At 39.9% G+C, this 27,337-nt stretch overlaps 1 protein-coding gene across 1 annotated transcript in view; it reads left to right on the forward strand.

Annotated features, from left to right (window-relative positions):
- The first annotated feature begins 375 nt into the window (after positions 1–375).
- ARHGAP40 (Rho GTPase activating protein 40) overlaps positions 376–27,337 on the forward strand; it is a 403,388-nt gene continuing 376,426 nt past the window's right edge. The window contains exon 1 of the mRNA XM_053715527.1: positions 376–416. The gene's annotated coding sequence lies outside the window, so the exon portion shown is untranslated. The remainder of the gene's footprint in view (positions 417–27,337) is intronic.

Consider the following 27,337-nt stretch of genomic DNA (forward strand, 5'->3'; position numbering starts at 1 on the left):
GTGCATATTATACATCATGTAGAACAACCCCTCTGACAGGGTGACACCGCTAGACCCTGTATTGCACACTGCATGCAAAATCTGACCCTGTATTAGACAATGTGCATGATTTTAGCATACCTTGTAAAGGAAACCTTTAGCACATAAAAAAAAACAATGCAGAAAATATCTGCTCCTCTAAATATCAAATGGCTGGTTTAATAAACACTAGTTCAGTCAGCTAAATTTGGAAACTTCCTTTTGTATGTAGCACTGTGAGGGTGGGTAGTAATTACAGGGTTAAAAGGAACCCTCTCACACCCCTCCTGCTCTTCTTATTGGCTGCAGTAGTCAGAGAGCCTACTGAGGGTTTGCAACAGAAAGCAGCAGCTGTATAGACTGCACAAGCTCCTGATGTTCCTTTAATACAGAAGCAGGTACAGTGACGCCAGAGACTTCTTTCTTGTGATTTGAGCATCATGTTTTTGTCTTTTGATGAGGGCTGATTTTTGTGCTGCTGCATCTCATTCCCATGTGTCCCTTTGTTTTACATTGTTTATCTATCACTTCTTTTTTCCACCTATCTGCCCTTTTTTTATCAATTGATTCTTTTTCAGATCTCATTTCCCTTTTATGCTGTCTTTTTACGAACACCTCTTCCATCCTCTCCAGTGTGTCTCCTCTAATGTACTTGTATCACCTACTAAATCACATACGTTTATATACATTTTCCCCAGTTTCTCTTTTGTCCTCTCTTATCCTTATTCTGTCTGCTTTATCCTTCCCTAGTATCCATTGTTTCGCTTCCTGTCTTTATTCTGTCTGTCAGAATCTCTGCTTCACCCTTCTCTTTTGTATCTCTGCCCTAATTTCCCAATCTGTTCTCTCTCTCTCTCTCTCTCTCTCTCTCTCTCTCTCTCTCTCTCTCTCTCTCTCTCTCTCTCTCTCTCTATCTCTATCTCTATCTCTATCTCTATCTCTCTCTATCTCTCTCTCTATCTCTCTCTATCTCTCTCTATCTCTCTCTATCTCTCTCTATCTCTCTCTATCTCTCTCTATCTCTCTCTCTCTATCTCTCTCTCTCTCTCTCTCTCTCTCTCTCTCTCTCTCTCTCTCTCTCTCTCTCTCCTCTCCTCTCCTCTCTCTCCTCTCTCTTCTCTCTCTCTCCTCTCTCTCTCTCCTCTCTCTCTCTCTCTCTCTCCTCTCTTCTCTCTTCTCTCTCTCTCCTTTCCCACTCCTCATCATTAATTTGCAGTTTTACTCTCTACTCTCATTAGCTGTGAACCCATTTAAATGTGTTCTTGTGATTTAGAAGCGAACTACAGTATTTTACAGACTTCAGGCAACGCTGTTATAATTTACTTTTTTTTTTCTCCGTGAATTTAGGAGCATAACATAAACCTTACTAGAGCACAGATATGTGAAGTGCATGATGATATTTAAAGAATGCTGTTCTCATGATAAGCCTGTACAAGCAGCTACTTGCTTATCTGCTACGGTTTAGGAAAGCCCCGCAGTAATGTCCATTAATAGTCTAAAGTGTTGCAAGTAATCACGTTTGTTTACCGTAGCTTAAAGTAAATCTAAATGAATGGCAATTACAAATTAAAGGGACATGATACTGCTAAATCACTTGAAACTGATGCCGTATAACTGTAAAAAGCTGACAGGAAAATATCACCTGAGCTCCTCTATGTAAAAAAGGAAGATATTTTTATCACACAATTTCGTCAGCTCACCAGAGTAAGTTCTGTGTAAAAAGTTATACTCAGCTGCTATCCAGCTGAACTCTTTTACTGTGATCTTATGAGATTTCATAGTAAACTTCCTTAAACTGAATAGGGAAATAAGATGAGTGTTCACAAAGCTCACTGCCTTAGCTGTCCCGGGACAGACAGACTAATTTGCTGCTTAGAAGTCATTTACAATGGGATGTGGCTACTGAGGAATTTTTGAGGTAAAATATCTTTCTTTTTTACATAGAGATGTTCAGGAGATATTTTCTAGTCGACTTTTTACAGCTATGCTGCATCACTTTTAAGTGTTTCAACATTTGGGTATCATGGCCCTTTAAATAAACATAATTTTTTATGTGCTTTTTTAATCTTAATATTATTCAATGTTTTCAATTTGTTCATACAAACTGAGAATATTTCAGTTTCTTTTACAAGGTTTCTTTCCTTTAGTCTTGTTCTACTTTGTTTTAAAAGGATAGTGATTCGGAAAGATCGTGCAATTTTAAATAACTTTCCAATGTACTTCTGTTATTGAATTTGCTTTGTTGTCTTGGTACCCTTTGTTGAAAATCATACCTTGGTAGGCTGTGGAGTAGCAATGTACCACTAGGAACTAGATACTAATTCATGGCTGCACATAAATACCACCTGTCATTGGCTCATCTGATGTGTTCAGCTAGCTCACATTAGTGCACTGTTACTTTTTCAACAAAGGAAAATAAGAGAATGAAGCAAATGTTATAATAGAACGAAATACAAAAGTTTAAAATGTTATGCTCTAGCTAAATCATAAAAGATGAATGTTGTGTTAAACACGCTGTAATAAAAATACATATCTGTTGTGTTTATGTAGAATAACATATCAGCCAAGTCTATAAATCTTTTTAAAATTTTTTTTTTTTTTTTACCCCTTAATGACCGACGACATGCAGGGTACGTCATCAAAAAATACAGTTAACGACCGAGGACGTACCCAAGATAGCCCCCAATAAGGCAGAGGGGGAGGGTTAGAGAGCTGTTTGGGGGGGGATTAGGGAGGTTGGGGGCTAAGGGGGGATCCTACACAGCAGCATATGTAAATATGCTAAAAAAATCAAAGATACCTTTTATTTTAGTACTGGCAGACTTTCTGCCAGTACTTAAGATGGCGGGGACAATTGTGGGGTGGGGGAGGGAAGGGAGCTATTTGGTAGGGATCAGGGGGTGTGATGTGTCAGGTGGGAGGCTGATCTCTACACTAAAGCTAAAATTAACTCTGCAAGCTCCCTACAAGCTACTTAATTAACCCCTTCACTGCTAGACATAATACACGTGTGATGCGCAGCGGCATTTAGCGTCCTTGTAATTACCAAAAAGCAATGCCAAAGCCATATATGTCTGCTATTTCTGAACAATGGGGATCAAAGAGAAACATTTACAACCATTTGTGCCATAATTGCACAAGCTGTTTGTAAATAATTTCAGTGAGAAACCTAAAGTTTGTGAAAAAGTGAACAATTTTTTTATTTGATCGCATTTGGCGGTGAAATGGTGGCATGAAATATACCAAAGTGGGCCAAGATCAATATTTTGGGTTGTCTACTGCAACACACTAAAGCTAAAATTAACCCTACATGCTCCCTAATTAACCCCTACACTGCTGGACATAATACACGTGTGGTGCGCAGTGGCATTTACCGGTCTTCTAATTACCAAAAAGCAAAGCCAAAGCCATATATCTCTGCTATTTCTGAACAAAGGGGATCCCAGAGAAGCATTTACAACGATGTATGCCGTAATTGCACAAATTGTTTGTAAATAATTTTAGTGAGAATCCTAAAGTTTGTGAAAAAGTGAACAATTTTTTTTATTTGATCGCATTTTACGGTGAAATGGTGGCATTAAATATACCAAAATGGGCCTAGATCAATACTTTGGGATGTCTTCTAAAAAAAAAAATATATACATGTCAAGGGATATACAGGGATTCCTGAAAGATATCAGTGTCCCAATGTAACTAGCGCTAATTTAAGAAAAAAAAAGTGGTTTGGAAATAGCAAAGTGCTACTTGTATTTATTGCCCTATAACTTGCAAAGAACATGTAAACATTGGGTATTTCTAAACTCAGGACAAAATTTAGAAACTTTTTAGCATGGGTGTTTTTTGGTGGTTGTAGATGTGTAACAGATTTTGGGGGTCAAAGTTAGAAAAAGTGTGTGTTTTTCCATTTTTTCCTCTTATTTTATAAATTTTTTTATAGTAAACTATATGATATGATGAAAATAATGATATCTTTAGAAAGTCCATTTAATGGCGAGAAAAATGGTATATAATATGTGTGTGTACAGTAAATGAGTAAGAGGAAAAGTACAGCTAAACACAAACACCGCAAAAATGTAAATATAGCCTTGGTCCCAAACAGACAGAAAATGGAAAAGTGCTGTGGTCATTAAGGGGTTAAACAAATTAACATGTTTTATACTTTATCAATAGCAAAACTCCACTCACTATTTACCTTTTTTGGAGAAGCCAATCTTGGCCTTAGTTTGACAACAACAAGGCTAGCCATAGTCATAATGTTAGTGTAAAAAGCATTGTTTTGCAGTTGTTATCAGCTACATTAAATTAGGAAAATATATTTAGCAGGGTGCATTTTAAGTTCAGAGAATTAAAAAATTCTACATTTTCAGAGCTAACTTACATGACAAGGGAGCAAAATATAATGAAAGTGACTTCATTACACTACACTATACTGTTTTACCGTTCTTTATCAAGGCTTGCATGATTTAAAGAGCGGATCTATATTGAAGATAAGAAGGCGCCAGACATAGGGTAATATTGTTACTAACTGCAAACACGCTCAGGTAACAGATAGATGGGATACTTACAAACACAGCGGCACCAAATTGTGCCTAGCGAAACAGACCGGGACCTCAACCGTCGCCCGGAAGACCAACCAATGGCGTGCACCAAGCCTCCCGCAGTCACGTGAGTGTTGAAGCCAATCAACGAGTCCTTGGGCTCACACACCTTCCTTTCAAATGTCCGATTAAGCAATAGAACAACAGTGTAGACAAACCAGGTGTCCCATACACTGCAGTTTCTGTAAATTGATTGGTTATAGTGCTAGAGTGAAAGTATGACCCACTCCAACGAGGTACTATAAAAACAATTTATTTAAAATGTTTTAAATAAATTGTTTTTATAGTACCTCGTTTCCTGCCTTAGCTGCTGCCATATAGTGCTTCAGAAATGGGCCGGCTCCTAAGCATACGTCCCTGCTCAACAAAAAATACCAAGAAAACAAAGAAAAATTGACAATAGAAGTAAAATAAAAATTGGATTAAAAGCACATGCTCTTTCTGAATCATGAAAGAAAAAATGTTGGGATTCATATCCCTTTAATACTTATGAAAAATTGTGATAAGAATTTGTAAACATTTGCAAATACCATACACTTTTCTTTCCTATCAGTAGGTAGATATTTAGTATGAAACACTGGATTTGTGGGTAAAGTGTGTCTGCTCATACTGTACAATTTGATGTGCACATGCACCAAGGGACATGAAACCCATTTTTTTTTTCACGATTCAAATAGAGCACATGAATTTAAACAGCTTTCCAATTTATTTCTATTACATAATTTGTTTTGTTGTCTTGGTATTCCTTGTTGAAAATGATACCTAGGTGGGTTCAGGAGCTGCTGATTGGTGGCTGCACATATATGCCTCATGTTATTGGCTCAACCAATATGTTACCTAGCTCCCAATAGTGCTTTGCTACTTTTTCAACAAAGTATACTAAGAGACTGAGGCAAATGAGATAATATAAGTAAATTGGAAAGTTGTTCAAAATTGTATGCTCTATCAGAATCAAGAAAGAAAAACGTTGTGTAAAACCTCATTTAGTGTGTATTCCTCAAAGGGACTTTTTGTAGAGATCAGCTGATAAGGCTGAAGTCTGCTATCTGTGGTTGACTACATATTCTGCACAAATGAGAACTGTGCAGTATTTGGGACTTGCCCATAATCACTTGCAGTATTCTGTCTTGCGTTTATCTGCATTCTTGCTTATTCCTCTGCCAGATCTCAGAAAAAGCCAGTGCCATCTTTCTTCACAGTTAGCCGTTTAGTAAATACATTCTGGCACCCAGCGGTGTCTTATATGTTGCGGGCCCAATCATTTGAACTTCTCTTTATGTTGAAGTTACAAACATAAAAAGAGCCATAAAGTGAAAGAACCTGACCATATAACACCTGCTGATAATACTGCGTCACACTTTATATCCCTTTCTTAAGAACCAATACAATTTCAAATTCAACAAGTTTTTTTTTTAATAGCAAACTAACGACTAGATTACGAGTTTTGCGTTAGCCTTAAAAAGAAGCGTTGAGAGGTCCCAACGCTGCTTTTTAACGCCCGCTAGTATTACGAGTCCTGCAGGTACAGGTGTACCGCTCACTTTTTTTCCGCGACTCAAAAATACCGCAAATCCACTTACGTCAATTGCGTATCCCATATTTCTTTCATGTAATTGGCAAGAGTCCATGAGCTAGTGACATATGGAATATACAATCCTACCAGGAGGGGCAAAGTTTCCCAAACCTCAAAATTCCTATAAATACACCCCTCACCACACCCACAATTCAGTTTTACAAACTTTGCCTCCTATGGAGGTGGTGAAGTAAGTTTGTGCTAAGATTTCTACGTTGATATGCACTTCTCAGCATTGTTGAAGCCCGATTCCTCTCAGAGTACAGCGAATGTCAGAGGGACGTGAAGGGAGTATCACCTATTGAATACGATGATTTCCCTAACGGGGGTATTTTTCATGGGTTCTCTGTTATCGGTCGTAGAGATTCATCTCCTACCTCCCTTTTCAGATCGACGATATACTCTCAAATTTACCATTACCTCTACTAAAGAACTGTTTTAGTACTGGTTTGGCTATCTGCTATATGTGGATGGGTGTCTTTTGGTAAGTATGTTTTTATTACTTAAGACACTCTCAGCTATGGTTTGGCACTTTATGCAAATTATATAAAGTTCTAAATATATGTATTGTACTTATATTTGCCATGAGTCAGGTTCATGTATTTCCTTTTGCAGACTGTCGGTTTCATATTTGGGAATATAAACACTTTAAGAAATTTGTTTCTTACCTGGGGTTTAGTCTTTTTCAATTTTGACTACTTTTTCATTTGCGGGTATTAGGCCGGCGGGTGCGTCAAATGTTAGACTTTATTGCGTCATTTTTGGCGCGGGAAATTACGTTTCTCCAACATTGGTGTGTCCGGTCCACGGCGTCATCCATTACTTGTGGGATATTCTCCTCCCCTACAGGGAATGGCAAGGAGAGCACACAGCAAGAGCTGTCCATATAGTCCCTCCCAGGCTCCGCCCCCCCCAGTCATTCTCCTTGCCGCTCTGAACAAGTAGCATCTCCACGGGGATGGTGAGGAGTTTGTGGTGTTTAGTAAGATTAAAATTCCCAGGATCCTCTCCTTTCTCCAAGAAGGTTTGGATAAGGGATTGTCAGCGAGTTCTCTAAAAGGACAGATTTCTGCTTTATCGGTCTTGTTACACAAACGACTGGCAGCTGTGCCAGATGTACAAGCTTTTGTACAGGCTTTGGTCAGAATCAAGCCTGTTTACAGTCCTTTGACTCCTCCCTGGAGTCTAAATTTAGTTCTTTCAGTTCTTCAAGGGGTTCCGTTTGAACCCTTACATTCCATAGATATCAAGTTACTATCTTGGAAAGTTCTGTTTTTGGTTGCTATTTCTTCTGCTAGAAGAGTTTCTGAGCTATCTGCTTTGCAGTGTGATCCACCCTATCTGGTGTTCCATTCAGATAAGTTTGTTTTGCGTACCAAGCCTGGTATTCTTCCAAAAGTTGTTTCCAACAAGAATATTAACCAGGAAATAGTTGTTCCTTCTTTGTGTTCGAATCCAGTTTCAAAGAAGGAACGTTTGTTACACAATTTAGATGTAGTCCGTGCTTTAAAGTTCTATTTAGAAGCAACAAAGGATTTCAGACAAACTTCTTCTTTGTTTGTCGTTTATTCTGGTAAGAGGAGAGGACAAAAAGCTACTGCTACCTCTCTTTCTTTCTGGCTGAAAAGCATTATCCGATTGGCTTATGAGACTGCCGGACGGCAGCCTCCTGAACGAATAACAGCTCACTCTACTAGGGCTGTGGCTTCCACATGGGCTTTCAAGAACGAGGCTTCTGTTGATCAGATCTGTAAGGCAGCGACTTGGTCTTCTCTGCACACTTTTGCCAAATTCTACAAATTTGATACTTTTGCTTCTTCTGAGGCTATTTTTGGGAGAGAGGTTTTGCAAGCCGTGGTGCCTTCTGTTTAGGTAACCTGATTTGCTCCCTCCCTTCATCCGTGTCCTAAAGCTTTGGTATTGGTTCCCACAAGTAATGGATGACGCTGTGGACCGGACACACCAATGTTGGAGAAAACAGAATTTATGCTTACCTGATAAATTACTTTCTCCAACGGTGTGTCCGGTCCACGGCCCGCCCTGGTTTTTTAATCAGGTTTGAAAAATTTCTTTCTCTATACACTACAGTCACCACGGCACCCTATAGTTTCTCCTTTTTTTCTCCTAACCGTCGGTCGAATGACTGGGGGGGCGGAGCCTGGGAGGGACTATATGGACAGCTCTTGCTGTGTGCTCTCCTTGCCATTCCCTGTAGGGGAGGAGAATATCCCACAAGTAATGGATGACGCCGTGGACCGGACACACCGTTGGAGAAAGTAATTTATCAGGTAAGCATAAATTCTGTTTCTCCAACATTGGTGTGTCCGGTCCACGGTGTCATCCATTACTTGTGGGATATTCTCCTCCCCCACAGGGAAAGGCAAGGAGAGCACACAGCAAGAGCTGTCCATATAGTCCCTCCCAGGCTCCGCCCCCCCAGTCATTCTCCTTGCCGCTCTGAACAAGTAGCATCTGCTCGGGGATGGTGAGGAGTTTGTGGTGTTTAGTTGTAGTTTTTTATTCTTCTATCAAGAGTTTGTTATTTTAAAATAGTGCTGGTATGTACTATTTACTCTGAAACAGAAAAAGATGAAGATTTCTGTTTGTGAGAGGAAGATGATTTTAGCAGCAGTTACTAAAATCGTTTGCTGTTTCCACATAGGACTGTTGAGATGAGATAACTTCAGTTGGGGGAAACAGTTAGCAGACTTTTCTGCTTAAGGTATGACTAGCCATATTTCTAACAAGACTGTGTAATGCTGGAAGGCTGTCATTTTCCCCTCATGGGGATCGGTAAGCCATTTTCTTAGGCTCAAACAGAATAAAGGGCTTATTATGGGCTATAAACTGGTAGACACTTTTAGGGGCTAAATCGATTGCTTTATTTAAGTATTATATGCAGTTTGAAGTTGTATTTCACACTTTTATAACATTGGGGAACGTTTTTAGCACCAGGCACTTGTTAAGACACCTTCCCAGTCAGGAAGGGCCTTTCTCTGTAGTAGGCAGAGCCTCATTTTCGCGCCATTACTGTGCAGTTAATTTTGAGTTCAGTACATGCAGCTGCATGTGTGTGGGTCTGGAATCCACTAAAAACGTTCCTAGAAGGCTTCATTTGATATCATATACCCCCCTGGGATTGGTGAAGTTGCAGCAAAGGCTGTGGCTGGGACTGTAAGGGGGTTAAAATTAAAAACGGCTCCGGTTTCCACATTTTAAGGGTTAACAGCTTGGGGTGCAATACTTTGAATGTATTAAGACACTGTGGTGAAAATTTGGTAAAGATTGGATAATTCCTTCATAGTTTTTCACATATTCAGTAATAAAGTGTGCCCTGTTTTAAAACGGTTTTTGTGCTTTATTAACCAGTTTAAGCCTGTTTAACATGTCTGTACCTTCAGATAGATCATGTTCTGTATGTATGGTAGCCAATGTGGTTCCCCCTTCAAATATAGTGTGATAATTGTGCCATAGCGTCCAAACAAAGTAAGGACAGAACTGTCACAAATTGTAAGGTTGCCCAGGATGATTCCTCAGATGAAGGAAGTAGACATAGTTCTACATCATCTCCTTCTGTGTCTATACCAGTTATGCCCGCGCAGGCGACCCCTAGTACTTCTAGCGCGCCAATGCTTGTTACTATGCAGTAATTGACGGCAGTAATGGATAACTCCATAGCTAATATTTTATCCAAAATGCCAGCATTTCAGAGAAAGCGCGATTGCTCTGTTTTAAACACTGTAGAGCAGGAGGGCGCTGATGATAATTTTTCTGTCATACCCTCACACCAATCTGAAGTGGCAGTGAGGGAGGGTTTGTCAAATGGGGAAATTTCTGATACAGGAAGAATTTCTCAACAGGCAGAACCTGATGTTGTGACATTTAAATTTAAATTAGAGCATCTCCGCGCATTACTTAAGGAGGTGCTATCTACTCTGGATGATTGTGACAATCTGGTCAACCCAGAAAAATTGTGCAAGATGGACAGTTCCTTGAGGTCCCGGTGCACCCTGATGCTTTTCCGATACCTAAACGGGTGGCGGACATAGTGAATAAGGAGTGGTAGAAGCCAGGCATACCTTTTGTCCCTCCTCCTATATTTAAGAAATTGTTCCCTATGGTCGACCCCAGGAAGGACACATGGCAAACAGTCCCTAAGGTCGAGGGGGAGTTTTCTACTCTAGCCAAGCGCACGACCATTCCTATTGAGGACAATTGTGTTTTCAAAGATCCTATGGATAAAAAATTGGAGGGTTTGCTTAAAAAGATTTTTGTACAGCAAGGTTACCTCCTTCAACCTATTTCGTGCATTATTCCTGTCACTACAGCGGCGTGGTTCTGGTTCGAGGAACTGGAAAAGTCGCTCAGTAGGGAGACTCCGTATGAGGAAGTCATGGACAGAATTTACGCACTTAAGTTAGCTAATTCCTTTATTTTAGACGCCGCTTTGCAGTTAGCGAGGTTAGCGGCAAAAAAATCAGGGTTTACAATTGTGGCTAAAGTCTTGGTCGGCGGATGTATCTTCCAAGACAAAATTGCTTAATATCCCTTTCAAAGGTAAGACCCCTTTTGGGCCAGAATTGAAAGAGATTATTTCAGACATCACTGGGGGAAAGGGCCATGCCCTCTCACAAGATAAACCTTTCAAGGCTAAGAATAAGTCCAATTTTCGTTCCTTTCGCAATTTCAGGAACGGACCGGCTTCCAACTCTGCAGCCTCTAGACAAGAGGGTAACGCTTCCCAGACTAAACCAGCTTGGAAATCAATGCAAGGCTGGAACAAGGGTAAACAGGCCAAGAAGCCTGCTGCTGCTACCAAGACAGCATGAAGAGGTAGCCCCCGATCCGGAACCGGATCTAGTAGGGGGCAGACTCTCTCTTTGCTCAGGCTTGGGCAAGAGATGTTCAGGATCCCTGGGCACTAGAAATAGTCTCTCAGGGTTATCTTCTAGAATTCAAGGAGCTACCCCCAAGGGGAAGGTTCCACATGTCTCACTTATCTTCAAACCAAGTAAAGAGACAGGCATTCTTACATTGTGTAGAAGACCTGTTAAAGATGGGAGTGATACACCCAGTTCCAACTGTGGAACAAGGTCAGGGGTTTTTCTCAAATCTGTTTGTAGTTCCCAAAAAAAGAGGGAACTTTCAGACCAATTCTGGATTTAAAAATTCTAAACAAATTTCTCAGAGTGCCATTGTTCAAAATGGAAACTATTCGAACGATTTTACCTACAATCCAGGAGGGTCAATTTATGCCTACCGTGGATCTAAAGGATGCGTATCTGCATATTCCTATCCACAAAGATCATCATCAGTTCCTAAGGTTCGCCTTTCTGGACAAACATTACCTATTGTGGCTCTCCCATTCGGACTAGCCACTTCTCCAAGGATTTTCACAAAGGTGCTCGGGTCCCTTCTAGCGGTTCTAAGACCCAGGGGCATTGCAGTGGCACCTTACTTGGACGACATCCTAATTCAAGCGTCGTCTCTTTCAAAGACAAAGGCTCACACAGACATTGTTCTAGCCTTTCTCAGATCTCACGGGTGGTAGGTGAACATAGAAAAAAGTTCCCCGTCTCCGTCAACAAGAGTCCCTTTCTTGGGAACAATAATAGATTCTTTAGAAATGAAGATTTTCCTGACAGATGTCAGAGAGTCAAAGCTTCTAAACGCTTGTCAGGTTCTTCACTCTTTTCTACGGCCTTCCATAGCTCAGTGCATGGAAGTAGTAGGGTTGATGGTTGCAGCAAGGGACATAGTTCCTTTTGCGCAAATTCATCTAAGACCATTACAACTGTGCATGCTCAAACAGTGGAATGGGGACTATACAGACTTGTCTCCAGTGATTCAAGTAGATCAGAAGACCAGAGACTCACTCCGTTGGTGGCTGACCCAGGATTCCGCAGACCAGAGTGGGTCATTGTCACGACCGACGCCAGTCTATTAGGCTGTGGCGCGGTCTGGGATTCCCTGAAAGCTCAGGGTCTATGGTCTCTGGAAGAGTCTCTTCTACCGATAAACATTCTGGAACTGAGAGCGATATTCAATGCTCTCCGGGCTTGGCCTCAACTAGCAAAGGCCAGATTCATAAGATTCCAATCAGACAACATGACGACTGTTGCTTACTTCAACCATCAGGGGGGAACAAGGAGTTCCCTGGCGATGAGAGAGGTGACCAAGATCATCAAATGGGCGGAGGATCACTCCTGCCACCTGTCTGCGATCCACATCCCAGGAGTGGAAAACTGGGAGGCGGATTATCTGAGTCGTCAGACTTTTCATCCGGGGGAGTGGGAACTCCACCCGGAGGTGTTTGCCCAGTTGACCCAATTATGGGGCATTCCAGACATGGATCTGATGGCGTCTCGTCAGAACTTCAAGGTTCCTTGCTACGGGTCCAGATCCAGGGATCCCAATGCGACTCTAGTGGATGCATTAGTGGCGCCTTGGACTTTCAACCTAGCTTATGCGTTTCCACCGTTCCCTCTCATTCCCAGGCTGGTAGCCAGGATCAAACAGGAGAAGGCCTCTGTGATTTTGATAGCTCCTGCGTGGCCACGCAGGACTTGGTATGCAGACCTTAAGAATATGTCATCGGCTCCACCATGGAAGCTACCTTTGAGACAGGATCTTCTAGTACAAGGTCCATTCGAACATCCAAATCTAGTTTCTCTCCAGCTGACTGCTTGGAAATTGAACGCTTGATTTTGTCTAAGCTTGGGTTTTCGGATTCTGTGATAGATACTCTGGTAGAAGCCAGAAAACCTGTGACTAGAAAGATTACCATAAAATATGGAAAAGATATATCTGTAAGATTAAAATTCCTAGGATCCTTTCCTTTCTCCAAGAAGGTTTGGATAAGGGATTATCAGCGAGTTCTCTAAAAGGACAGATTTCTGCTTTATCTGTCTTGTTACACAAACGACTGGCAGCTGTGCCAGATGTTCAAGCTTTTGTTCAGGCTTTGGTCAGGATCAAGCCTGTTTACAAACCCTTGACTCCTCCCTGGAGTCTAAATTTGGTTCTTTCAGTTCTTCAAGGGGTTCTGTTTGAACTCTTACATTCCATAGATATCAAGTTGTTATCTTGGAAAGTTCTGTTTTGGTTGCTATTTCTTCTGCTAGAAGAGTTTCTGAATTATCTGCTCTGCAGTGTAATCCGCCCTATCTGGTGTTCCATTCAGATAAGGTTGTTTTGCGTACTAAACCTGGTTTCCTTCCAAAGGTTGTTTCCAACAAGAATATTAACCAGGAAATAGTTGTGCCTTCTTTGTGTCCGAATCCAGTTTCAAAGAAGGAACGCTTGTTACACAATTTAGATGTAGTCCGTGCTTTAAAGTTCTATTTAGAAGCAACAAAGGATTTCAGACAAACGTCTTCTCTGTTTGTCGTTTATTCTGGCAAGAGGAGAGGTCAAAAAAAGCTACTGCTACCTCTCTTTCCTTTTGGCTGAAAAGCATCATACGATTGGCTTACGAGACTGCCGGACGGCAGCCTCCTGAACGAATCACTGCTCACTCTACTAGGGCTGTGGCTTCCACATGGGCCTTCAAGAACGAGGCTTCTGTTGATCAGATATGTAAGGCAGCGACCTGGTCTTCTCTGCACACTTTGTCCAAATTCTACAAATTTGATACTTTTGCTTCTTCGGAGGCTATTTTTGGGAGAAAGGTTTTGCAAGCCGTGGTGCCTTCTGTTTAGGTAACCTGATTTGCTCCCTCCCTTCATCCGTGTCCTAAAGCTTTGGTATTGGTTCCCACAAGTAATGGATGACACCGTGGACTGGACACACCAATGTTGGAGAAAACAGAATTTATGCTTACCTGATAAATTACTTTCTCCAACGGTGTGTCCGGTCCACGGCCCGCCCTGGTTTTTTAATCAGGTTTGAAGAATTTCTTTCTCTATACACTACAGTCACCACGGCACCCTATAGTTTCTCCTTTTTTTTCTCCTAACCGTCGGTCGAATGACTGGGGGGGCGGAGCCTGGGAGGGACTATATGGACAGCTCTTGCTGTGTGCTCTCCTTGCCTTTCCCTGTGGGGGAGGAGAATATCCCACAAGTAATGGATGACACCGTGGACCGGACACACCGTTGAAGAAAGTAATTTATCAGGTAAGCATAAATTCTGTTTTTTTTATGCAACTTCGTCATTTCCGGCGTCATAGGTGACGTCGAGACCTTTCACACGGCGGCATCATTAGTGACGCAAGTGTGTCATTTCCGGTCATTTTTGGCGCCAAAAAAGTTTACGTTACGTTGTGCGTCATACTTGGCGACAAATTTTTTTCATTATTTCAATACCCCATTCATGTTTGCCTCCTGCTTTCTTCTCTATCAAGAGGCCTATGATTTTGCATTTTTTCCCATTCCTGAAACTATCATTTAAGGAAATAGATAATTTTGCTTTATATGTTGTTTTTTCTTTTACATTGAGCAAGATGTCCCAATCCGATCCTGTCTCTGAAGTTTCTGCTGGAACATTGCTGCCTGACATCGGTTCTACCAAAGCTAAGTGCATTTGTTGCAAAATTGTAGAAATTATTCCACCGAATGTCATTTGTAATAGTTGTTATGATAAACTTTTACATGCAGATAGTGTTTCTATCAGTAATAGTACATTGCCAGTTGCAGTTCCTTCAACTTCTAATGTGCATGATATACCTGTAAATTTTAAAGAATTTGTTTCTGAATCTATTATGAAGGCTTTGTCTGCATTTCCACCTTCTAATAAACGTAAAAGGTCTTTTAAAACTTCTCATTTAGCTGATGAAATTTCAAATGACCAACAACATAATAATTCATCCTCTTCTGCTGAGGATCTATCTGAAACAGAAGATCCTTCCTCAGATATTGACACTGACAAATCTACTTATTTATTTAAAATAGAGTATATGCGTTCTTTATTAAAAGAAGTGTTAATTACTTTGGATATTGAGGTAACCAGTCCTATTGACGTTCAGTCTAATAAACGTTTAAATGCTGTTTTTAAACCTCCTGTGGTTTCCCCAGGTGTTTTTCCCATTCCTGAGGCTATTTCTGATATGATTTCTAGGGAATGGAATAAGCCAGGTACTTCCTTTGTTCCTTCTTCAAGGTTTAAGAAATTGTATCCTTTACCAGCAATTTCTATAGAGTTTTGGGAAAAGATCCCCAAAGTTGATGGGGCTATTTCTACTCTTGCTAAACGATTAAGGTTTTTCAAGGATTTTTGGATAAAATCTGTCCAAAATCATTGGATTCAGAGCATTGTCTCTCAAGGGTATCGAATAGGATTCAAAGTAAGACCTCCTGTGAGAAGATTTTTTCTCTCACACATTCCTGTAAATCCAGAAAAAGCTCAGGCTTTTCTGAAGTGTGTTTCAGACCTGGAGTCTTCAGGGGTAATCATGCCAGTTCCTCTTCAGGAACAAGGTTTGGGGTTTTATTAAAACCTATTCATTGTACCAAAGAAAGAAAATTTATTCAGACCAGTTCTGGATCTAAAAATTTTGAATCGTTATGTAAGAGTACCAACTTTCAAGATGGTGACTATAAGGACTATTCTGACTTTTGTTCAGCAAGGACATTATATGTCCACAATAGACTTGCAGGATGCATACCTTCATATTCCGATTAATCCAGAACACTATCAGTTTCTGAGATTCTCTTTTCTAGACAAGCATTACCAATTTGTTGCTCTTCCATTTGGCCTAGCAACAGCTCCAAGAATCTTTTCAAAGGTTCTGGGTGCCCTACTATCTGTAATCAGAGAACAGGGTATTGCAGTGTTTCCTTATTTGGACGATATCTTGGTACTGCAGAATCTCACACGAATCAACTAGTGTTGTTTCTTCGGAAACATGGTTGGAGGATCAATTTACCAAAATGTTTCTTGATTCCTCAGACAAGGGTCACCTTTTTAGGTTTCCAGATAGATTCAGTGTCCATGACTTTGTCTCTAATAGACAAGAGACGTTTAAAATTGGTTGCAGCCTGCCGGCGCCTTCAGTCTCAGTCATTACCTTCAGTGGCTATGTGCATGGAAGTTTTAGGTCTCATGACTGCAGCATCGGACGCAATCCCCTTTGCTCGTTTTCACATGAGACCTCTACAGCTTTGTATGCTGAATCAATGGTGCAGGGATTATACAAAGATATCACAATTAATATCCTTGAATCCCAATGTACGACACTCTCTGACATGGTGGATAGATCACCATCGTTTGGTTCAAGGGGCTTCTTTTGTTCGCCCAACCTGGTCTGTGATCACAACAGATGCGAGTCTTTCAGGTTGGGGAGCCATTTGGGGGTCTCTGACAGCACAAGGGGTTTGGAAATCTTGGAGGCGAGATTACCAATAAATATTTTAGAACTCCGTGCAATTCTCAGGGCTCTTCAGTTCTGGCCTCTACTAAAGAGAGAACCGTTCATTTGTTTTCAGACAGACAATATCACAACTGTGGCTTATGTCAATCATCAGGGTGGGACTCACAGTCCCCAAGCTATGAAAGAAGTATCTCAAATACTTGCTTGGGCGGAATCCAGCTCCTGTCTAATCTCTGCGGTGCATATCCCAGGTGTAGACAATTGGGAGGCGGATTATCTCAGCCGCTAGACTTTACATCCAGGGGAGTGGTCTCTCCATCCAGATGTATTTTCTCAGATTGTTCAGATGTGGGGGCTTCCAGAGATAGATCTCATGGCCTCTCATCTAAACAAGAAACTTCCCAGATACCTGTCCAGGTCCAGGGAAGTTCAGGCGGAAGCAGTGGATGCGCTGACACTTCCTTGGTGTTATCAACCTGCTTACATCTTCCCGCCTCTAGTTCTTCTTCCAAGAGTGATTTCCAAAATCATCATGGAACAGTCTTTTGTGTTGCTGGTGGCTCCAGCATGGCCACACAGGTTTTGGTATGCGGATCTGGTTCGGATGTCCAGTTGCCCGCCTTGGCCACTTCCATTACGGCCGGACCTACTATCTCAAGGTCTGTTTTTCCATCGGGATCTCAAATCATTAAATTTGAAGGTATGGAAATTGAACGCTTAGTTCTAAGTCATAGAGGTTTCTCTGATTCAGTGATTAATACTATGTTACAAGCTCGTAAATCTGTCTCTAGGAAGATTTATTATAGAGTTTGGAAGGCTTACATTTCATGGTGTTCTTCTCATAAATGCTCCTGGCATTCTTTTAGAATTCCTAGAATTTTGCAGTTTCTTCAGGATGGTCTGGATAAGGGTTTGTCTGCAAGTTCCTTGAAAGGACAAATCTCCGCTCTTTCTGTTTTATTTCACAGAAAAATTGCTATACTTCCTGATATACACTGTTTTGTACAGGCTTTAGTTCGTATTAAGCCTGTCATTAAGTCAATTTCTCCTCCTTGGAGTCTTAATTTGGTTCTGACGGCTTTACAGGCTCCTCCATTTGAACCTATGCATTCTTTGGACATTAAACTACTTTCCTGGAAAGTGTTGTTCCTTTTGGCTATCTCTTCTGCTAGAAGAGTTTCTGAGCTATCTGCTCTTTCTTGTGAGTCTCCTTTTCTGATTTTTCATCAGGATAAGGCAGTTTTGCGGACTTCTCTTCAATTTTTACCTAAGGTTGTGAATTCTAACAACATTAGTAGAGAAATTGTTGTCCCTTCTTTATGTCCTAATCCTAAGAATTCTTTGGAGAGATCCTTACATTCTTTGGATGTGGTAAGAACTTTGAAATATTATGTGGAAGCTACTAAAAATTTCAGGAAGACTTCTAGTCTATTTGTTTTATTTTCTGGTCCTAGGAAAGTTTAGAAAGCTTCTGCTGTTTCCTTGGCTTCTTGGTTGAAACTTTTGATTCATCAAGCTTATTTGGAGTCGGGTCAAACCCCGCCTCAGAGAATTACAGCTCATTCTACTAGATCAGTCTCTACTTCATGGGCTTTTAAGAATGAAGCTTCAGTCGATCAGATTTGCAAAGCAGCCACTTGGTCCTCTTTGCATACATTTACTAAATTCTACCATTTTGATGTATTTGCTTCTTCGGAAGCAGTTTTTGGTAGAAAAATTCTTCAGGCAGCAGTTTCAGTTTGATTCTTCTGCTTTTTGATTTAAGTTTTTTTCTTTCAAAAGTGAAAATAAACTTATTTTTGGGTTGTGGATTATTTTCTCAGCGGAATATGGCTGTTTTTGTTTTAGTCCCTCCCTCTCTAGTGACTCTTGAGTGGAAGACTCCACATCTTGGGTATTGATATCCCATATGTCACTTGCTCATGGACTCTTGCCAATTACATGAAAGAAAACATAATTTATGTAAGAACTTACCTGATAAATTAATTTCTTTCATATTGGCAAGAGTCCCACCCTTTTTTATGGTGGTTATGATTTTTTGTATAAAGCACAATTATTTCCAAATTTCCTTTGTTGATGCTTTCTACTCCTTTCTTTATCACCCCACTGCTTGGCTATTCGTTAAACTGAATTGTGGGTGTGGTGAGGGGTGTATTTATAGGCATTTTGAGGTTTGGGAAACTTTGCCCCTCCTGGTAGGATTGTATATCCCATATGTCACTAGCTCATGGACTCTTGCCAATATGAAAGAAATGAATTTATCAGGTAAGTTCTTACATAAATTATGGGATTTTCCTAACGCCGGCATTACTAGTCTTCCTAAAAGTGAGCGGTACAACCTCTCCTGTCAAGACTGATACCGCATTTAAAGTCAGTAGTTAAGAGTTTTACGGGCTAACGCCGTAACATAAAACTCTTAACTAAAGTTCTAAAAAGTACACTAACACCCATAAACTACCTATTAACCCCTAAACCGAGGCCCCCCCACAACGCAATCACTAACTTAAATTTTTTAACCCCTAATCTGCCGAACCGGAGATTGCCGCCACTATAATAAATATATTAACCCCTAAACCGCTGTACTCCCGCATCACAAACACTAGTTAAATTTTATTAACCCCTAATCTGCCGTCCCTAACATCGCCACCACCTACCTACATTTATTAACCCCTAACCTGCCGCCCCAACGTCGTTGCCACTATATTAAATGTATTAACCCCTAAACCTAAGTCTAACCCTCCCTAACTTAAATATAATTTAAATAAATCTAAATAAAATTACTACAATTAACTAAATAATTCCTATTTAAAACTAAATACTTACCTATAAAATAAACCCTAAGCTAGATACAATATAACTAATAGTTACATTGTATCTAGCTTAGGGTTTATTTTTATTTGACAGGCAACTTTTGTATTTATTTTAACTAGGTACAATAGTTATTAAATAGTTATTAACTATTTAATAGCTACCTAGCTAAAATAAATACAAAAGTACCTGTAAAATAAAACCTAACCTAAGTTACAATTACACCTAACACTACACTATAATTAAATTAATTCCCTACATTAAATTAAATTAATTACAATTAAATAAAATAAACTTAAGTACAAAAAAAACAACACTAAATTACAGAAAATAATAAAATAATTACAAGTTTTTTAAACTAATTTCACCTACTCTAATCCCTCTAATAAAATAAAAAAGCCCCCCAAAATAATAAAAAGCCCTACCCTATACTAAATTACAAATAGCCCTTAAAAGGGCTTTTTGTGGGGCATTGCCCCAAAGTAATCAGCTCTTTTACCTGTAAAAAAATACAATACCCCCCAACATTACAACCCTCCCCCCTTAATAAAACCTAACACTAACCCCTTGAAGATCAGCCTACCTTTAGACGTCTTCACCCAAACGGGAAGAAGAGGTCCTCCATCCGGAGCGGAGCGGGTCCATCTTCAAGACATCTGACGCGGAGCATCCTTTTCTGTCTTCATCCGAAGACTAAATGACGGTACCTTTAAGTGACGTCATCCAAGATGGCGTCCCTTCAATTCCGATTGGCTGATAGAATTCTATCAGCCAATCGGAATTAAGGTAGAAAAAATCCTATTGGCTGATCCAATCAGCCAATAGAATGCGAGCTCAATCCTATTGGCTGATTGGATCAGCCAATAGGATTGAAATTCAATCCTATTGGCTGATTGGATAGGGGTTCATAAGTATAATCTAGGTGGCGGCGGTGTCCGGAGCGGCAGATTAGGGGTTAATAAGTGTAAGATTAGGGGTGTTTAGACTCGGGGTTCATGTTAGGGTGTTAGGTGTAAACGTAAATTTTCTTTCCCCATAGGAATCAATGGGGCTGCATTAGGAGCTGAACGCTGCTTTTTTGCAGGTGTTTTGTTTTCAGCTGACACCATTGATTCCTATGGGGAAATCGTGCACAAGCACGTTTACCCAGCTCACCGCTACCGTAAGCAGTGCTGGTATTGAGGTGAGATGTGGAGCTAAATTTTGCTCTTCGCTCACTTTTCTGCGGCTAACGCCGGGTTTAAAAAAACCCGTAATAGCAGCGTTTTCTGTAGGTGAGCAGTGAGCATAAACTGCTCGTTAGCACCGCACACCATTACTGACAAAACTCGTAATCTAGCCGTTAGTTTCTCGTGTAATCTGCAGTGTTAGAGGCTAAGACACTGTAAGGAAACACTAATTCACTAAAGCGACACTAAATACTTTGGGTTGTAATATAAAATGTTTAATTATGCATGGTACTTTGTATTACGATTTACTTTTGCCACTTTTCCCTGTAAAAATTGTGGTGGGTTTTCCAGTTCTGAGAATTGGAACTATATACTGCAGACTAACCTTGAAATAAATTTGACCCTAATTGGCATCTGCAGTGGTGATAATGATATTGCAAAACAATGCAAGTTATGTTGGCAAAAGGACAGTGACGAGCTTTGTGCACTCCAGTAACAAATTTGGATTGGCTCCTGGCAAGTGGTAGGTTTGGGCTATTAAAAAAACATTTGCCGCAGTTTTATCTACACAAAATTCTAGCAATTACTAGATCCATTTAAGAACTTAACTTAAAGGGATATGAAATCCAAACATTTTCTTTTGTGATTCAGACAGAACTTACAATTTTAAAAATGTTTCCAATTTACTTCTATTATAAAATGCGCTTAGTTCCCATTGTATACTTTGTTGAATAGATACCTGGGGTTAATTTATCAAGCTGCGGCGGACAGGGGCGTACATATGCGCCTCTGTCCGCTGCAGCTCGCCTCTGGTGGGCTGAATTCCGCTGCCGGAATTCAGCATTGCACAAGAATGCAATTTTGCACTCTTGTGCAACGCCGCCTCTGCACGCACACAACCAATCATGGGGAGATTGAAATTCGCCATCTTAGAGGTGGCGAGGAGGTCAGGGAAGCAGCGGTCTAATGACCACAGCTTCATAAATATGGACTAAAGGTTCTCTTGTGAGAACCTGCAGTCGTAGATGGGCAAAATGCTGGCAAAGCCTTTGATCAATCGACCCCCCTAGAATGGTGTCTGAAGCACTGCATGGCAGGAAATAGTGTTGCCATCTAGTGCTCTTGCATAAGGAGAACATTCTTACGAAACTGCTGCCATTTAGTGCTTCAGACATGTGCACGCCTGAGGTTATGTCCCTGCTTTTCAACAAAAGATTCCAAGACAACGAAGACATTTCAATAGGGGTAAATTAGAAAGTTGTTTAAAATTGTGTACTCTATCTGAATCATGAAAGAAAAAAGTTTTTCCATGTCCTTTTAAAGTATCTTTATTATTATTTCTTATTATTTTTATTTTATTTTTTATAAAGTTAATTTCAATAATTCACATTGTATACAAAAGGAATAAAAGAACATCTTCAGGAAATTAAAAAGTACATTGTTTCCATTTCACTCATGAATTTTAAACAATTCTATATTAAGTTACATTTATCTCTATATCTTTTGATTATCAACACATATCCCGTTGTCCACCTTATCGCTCTGTCATAAGGGTACCCACTATTTTATCCCTCTATAAATTATTTCTTTGTCTTTTAATTGAACTGGGTAGCTGGAGTAAAAGTATATTTTGTTTATTCAGTTTATATTTTTCTCTAAATATATACTAGCTAACCAATATAAATAATAAAAATAATAATAAATATAAAATATGGGCGAATTGGAGAATTTTTGGGCAGTCCCAGAAATAGTGGAAACATTTTTTATTGGAGCATTTTAGACAAATGGGATTACAATCTTTTTTCCATTTCTTCAGTTTCTACTGTTATAGTCATTGTGTAGAATTCTACTCCATGATTCTCTCAACTCACTTGCAAGTGTAGTTTGTCTTACTATTGTTATACTCCTACATAGTTGTTCCGCCATAATAGGTGTCTCCAATATCTGTTGCCATTTATTACACACCGTCTCCTTTTTTTCCCCCTACTATACAATCAATTCATTTATTGTATATCACCTAGATTACAAGTTTTGCCCCTAAACAGGGTGGGAAAATAACACCCAAAATATTGCGTTATTGCACTCTCCATAGCTCTGCCATTATGAGTTACTGAGAAGCTTCCTTGTGCTGTGCGTTATGTCCATACTGCACAAAAGCCAAGGGTTGGGTTTACATGCTCGTGCACGCTTTCCCCTCATAGACATCAATGGGGAGAAAGTGTTAGAAAAAAATCTAACACCTCTGATTGCAGAATGGAGATTGCCGTATCGCAACCCCATTGATGTCTATGGGGAAAAGAAAGTTACGTTTAAACCTAACATAAACCCCTAGTCTAAACACCCCTAATCCGCCGCTCCCTGGCATTGCCAACACAAAATAGAGTTATTAACCCCTATTCCGCCGCTCTCCGACATCGCCGACACTAATAAAAGTTATTAACCACTAATCCGCCGCTCCCTGACATCACCGGCACTAATAAAAGTTATTAACCCCTAATCCACCGCTCCTCGACATTGCCGACACCTAAATAAGCTATTATAAAGTATTAACCCCTAAACCTCCAGCCCCCCCACATTGTAACTACAAAACTAAACCGCCGCTCCCCCCACATCGCAAAACAATAAATGAATCTATTAACCCCTAAACCTAACACCCCCTTAACTTTAAATAAAAATTACAATATAACTATCTTTAAAAAAATAAAAATTTTCCTGTGAAATAAAAAAGCAACTAATTTTTTTAAACTATAAATTAACCTAATATAACTATTCTAATAAAATAAAAAAAACCTACCAATTAAAAACCTAAATTAAAAATAAAAAAACCTAACACTACAAAAAAAATTAAAAAATCTTATTACAAAAAAAAATTAAACACTAAATTACAAAAAATAAAAAAACTCTTAAGTATACAAAAAATAATAAACGGAATGATCAAAAATAAAAATAATTGCACCTAATCTAATAGCCCTATAAAAAAGCCCCCCCAAAATAAAATCACCCCCTAATCTACAATAAACTACAAATAGCCCTTAAAAGTGGCCTTTTGTAGGGCATTGCTCTTAGTTAAACAGCCCTTTTACCTTAAAAATGTCCCCCCACTAAAAGTAACCCCCCAAAATAAAAAAAACCTAACTCTAAAAAAATCCTAAGATACCCATTGCCCCTAAAGGGGCATTTGTATGGGCATTGCCCTTAAAAGGGCATTCAGCTCTTTTACTGCCCTTAAAAGGGCATGCAACTCTTTTACTGCCCTTAAAAGGGCATGCAGCTATTTTACAAGTGCCCAATGCCCTAATCTAAAAACAAAAACCCACCCAAAAAACAAACAAACACTTAACACTAACCCCATAAAATCTACTCACGGTTCCTGAAGTCCGGACATCCGTCTTCATCCAGGCGGTGACACCTTCATCCATATCTGGGACTTCTATCTTCCCGGTGGAGCGGAACTATCCTAGAGGGCGATGACATCCTGCGCGGATTGTCCTCATCATATGATCACGCCGTACACTGAATTTGAATGCAAGGTACCCATTTCAAAATAGTAGTAAAGTCCAGCAATATCCAGCACAAAAACCAAAGGTGCAATCCCAAGGAGTAACTACCAAACTCCAAAAGATAAATAGTCAATGTACAAAATGGAAGCTAACCAAAATGCCAAAGTTAATCCTTTATTCCTTAGAAAAGCAGGGTCAAACAGTCACAACGTTTCGGGGTAATACACCCCTTAATCATGTGTGCAATTACAATGCAGATACACCTGTTTAAATAGTCTTACCTGGGTGTTAACCCTTACATTCTTACTTACAGCACAGCATGTTTATGCAATAGCGCCATCTAGTGAACTCCCAAAGATGTATCTGGTGAAATTAAAAACAAACAACTATGAAGCCTAAACTGATAATACAATACATTCTAACCTATCAATAATTTATTGCAGAAATTCATTACTTATGTAGTCCTCAAAAAATGGCCAAAAAAAATAATTTAGAGAAATATATGTATACATGTTTTTATCAATAAAATACTGACCAATCTATTTCCCTATTTAGCCCCTTCGGTTCCAGGGTATCAAAATGAAAAATCCAAAAGGATTCTCTCTGTTTAAGCAAAACTTCACGATTACCTCCCCTTCTGGGAATTTTTATCTGTTCGATCACCTGGAACCGAAGTTGGCTAATGTGATGTCCAGCTGCTAAAAAAACATAATTTATGTAAGAACTTACCTGATAAATTCATTTCTTTCATATTAGCAAGAGTCCATGAGCTAGTGACGCATGGGATATACATTCCTACCAGGAGGGGCAAAGTTTCCCAAACCTCAAAATGCCTATAAATACACCCCTCACCACACCCACAATTCAGTTTAACGAATAGCCAAGAAGTGGGGTGATAAAAAAGTGCGAAAGCATATAAAATAAGGAATTGGAATAATTGTGCTTTATACAAAATCATAACCACCACAAAAAAAGGGCGGGCCTCATGGACTCTTGCTAATATGAAAGAAATGAATTTATCAGGTAAGTTCTTACATAAATTATGTTTTCTTTCATGTAATTAGCAAGAGTCCATGAGCTAGTGACGTATGGGATAATGACTACCCAAGATGTGGATCTTTCCACACAAGAGTCACTAGAGAGGGAGGGATAAAATAAAGACAGCCAATTCCTGCTGAAAATAATCCACACCCAAAATAAAGTTTAACGAAAAACATAAGCAGAAGATTCAAACTGAAACCGCTGCCTGAAGTACTTTTCTACCAAAAACTGCTTCAGAAGAAGAAAATTCATCAAAATGGTAGAATTTAGTAAAAGTATGCAAAGAGGACCAAGTTGCTGCTTTGCAGATCTGGTCAACCGAAGCTTCATTCCTAAACGCCCAGGAAGTAGAAACTGACCTAGTAGAATGAGCTGTAATTCTCTGAGGCGGAGTTTTACCCGACTCAACATAGGCAAGATGAATTAAAGATTTCAACCAAGATGCCAAAGAAATGGCAGAAGCTTTCTGGCCTTTTCTAGAACCGGAAAAGATAACAAATAGACTAGAAGTCTTACGGAAAGATTTCGTAGCTTCAACATAATATTTCAAAGCTCTAACAACATCCAAAGAATGCAACGATTTCTCCTTAGAATTCTTAGGATTAGGACATAATGAAGGAACCACAATTTCTCTACTAATGTTGTTGGAATTCACAACTTTAGGTAAAAATTCAAAAGAAGTTCGCAACACCGCCTTATCCTGATGAAAAATCAGAAAAGGAGACTCACAAGAAAGAGCAGATAATTCAGAAACTCTTCTGGCAGAAGAGATGGCCAAAAGGAACAAAACTTTCCAAGAAAGTAATTTAATGTCCAATGAATGCATAGGTTCAAACGGAGGAGCTTGAAGAGCTCCCAGAACCAAATTCAAACTCCAAGGAGGAGAAATTGACTTAATGACAGGTTTTATACGAACCAAAGCTTGTACAAAACAATGAATATCAGGAAGAATAGCAATCTTTCTGTGAAAAAGAACAGAAAGAGCAGAGATTTGTCCTTTCAAAGAACTTGCGGACAAACCCTTATCTAAACCATCCTGAAGAAACTGTAAAATTCTCGGTATTCTAAAAGAATGCCAAGAAAAATGATGAGAAAGACACCAAGAAATATAAGTCTTCCAGACTCTATAATATATCTCTCGAGATACAGATTTACGAGCCTGTAACATAGTATTAATCACAGAGTCAGAGAAACCTCTTTGACCAAGAATCAAGCGTTCAATCTCCATACCTTTAAATTTAAGGATTTCAGATCCTGATGGAAAAAAGGACCTTGTGACAGAAGGTCTGGTCTTAACGGAAGAGTCCACGGTTGGCAAGAGGCCATCCGGACAAGATCCGCATACCAAAACCTGTGAGGCCTTGCCGGAGCTACCAGCAGAACAAACGAGCATTCCTTCAGAATCTTGGAGATTACTCTTGGAAGAAGAACTAGAGGCGGAAAGATATAGGCAGGATGATACTTCCAAGGAAGTGATAATGCATCCACTGCCTCCGCCTGAGGATCCTGGGATCTGGACAGATACCTGGGAAGTTTCTTGTTTAGATGGGACGCCATCAGATCTATTTCTGGAAGTTCCCACATTTGAACAATCTGAAGAAATACCTCTGGGTGAAGAGACCATTCGCCCGGATGCAACGTTTGGCGACTGAGATAATCCGCTTCCCAATTGTCTATACCTGGGATATGAACCGCAGAGATTAGACAGGAGCTGGATTCCGCCCAAACCAAAATTCGAGATACTTCTTTCATAGCCAGAGGACTGTGAGTCCCTCCTTGATGATTGATGTATGCCACAGTTGTGACATTGTCTGTCTGAAAACAAATGAACGATTCTCTCTTCAGAAGAGGCCAAAACTGAAGAGCTCTGAAAATTGCACGGAGTTCCAAAATATTGATCGGTAATCTCACCTCCTGAGATTCCCAAACTCCTTGTGCCGTCAGAGATCCCCACACAGCTCCCCAACCCGTGAGACTTGCATCTGTTGAAATTACAGTCCAGGTCGGAAGCACAAAAGAAGCCCCCTGAATTAAACGATGGTGATCTGTCCACCATGTTAGAGAGTGTCGAACAATCGGTTTTAAAGATATTGTTTGAGATATCTTCGTGTAATCCTTGCACCATTGCTTCAGCATACAGAGCTGAAGAGGTCGCATGTGAAAACGAGCAAAGGGGATCGCGTCCGATGCAGCAGTCATAAGACCTAGAATTTCCATGCATAAGGCTACCGAAGGGAATGATTGTGACTGAAGGTTTCGACAAGCTGCAATCAATTTTAGACGTCTCTTGTCTGTTAAAGACAGAGTCATGGACACTGAAT

This window comes from Bombina bombina, chromosome 1 (genome assembly GCF_027579735.1).
Source record: "Bombina bombina isolate aBomBom1 chromosome 1, aBomBom1.pri, whole genome shotgun sequence".
In the NCBI taxonomy this organism is placed as follows: Eukaryota; Metazoa; Chordata; class Amphibia; order Anura; family Bombinatoridae; genus Bombina; species Bombina bombina.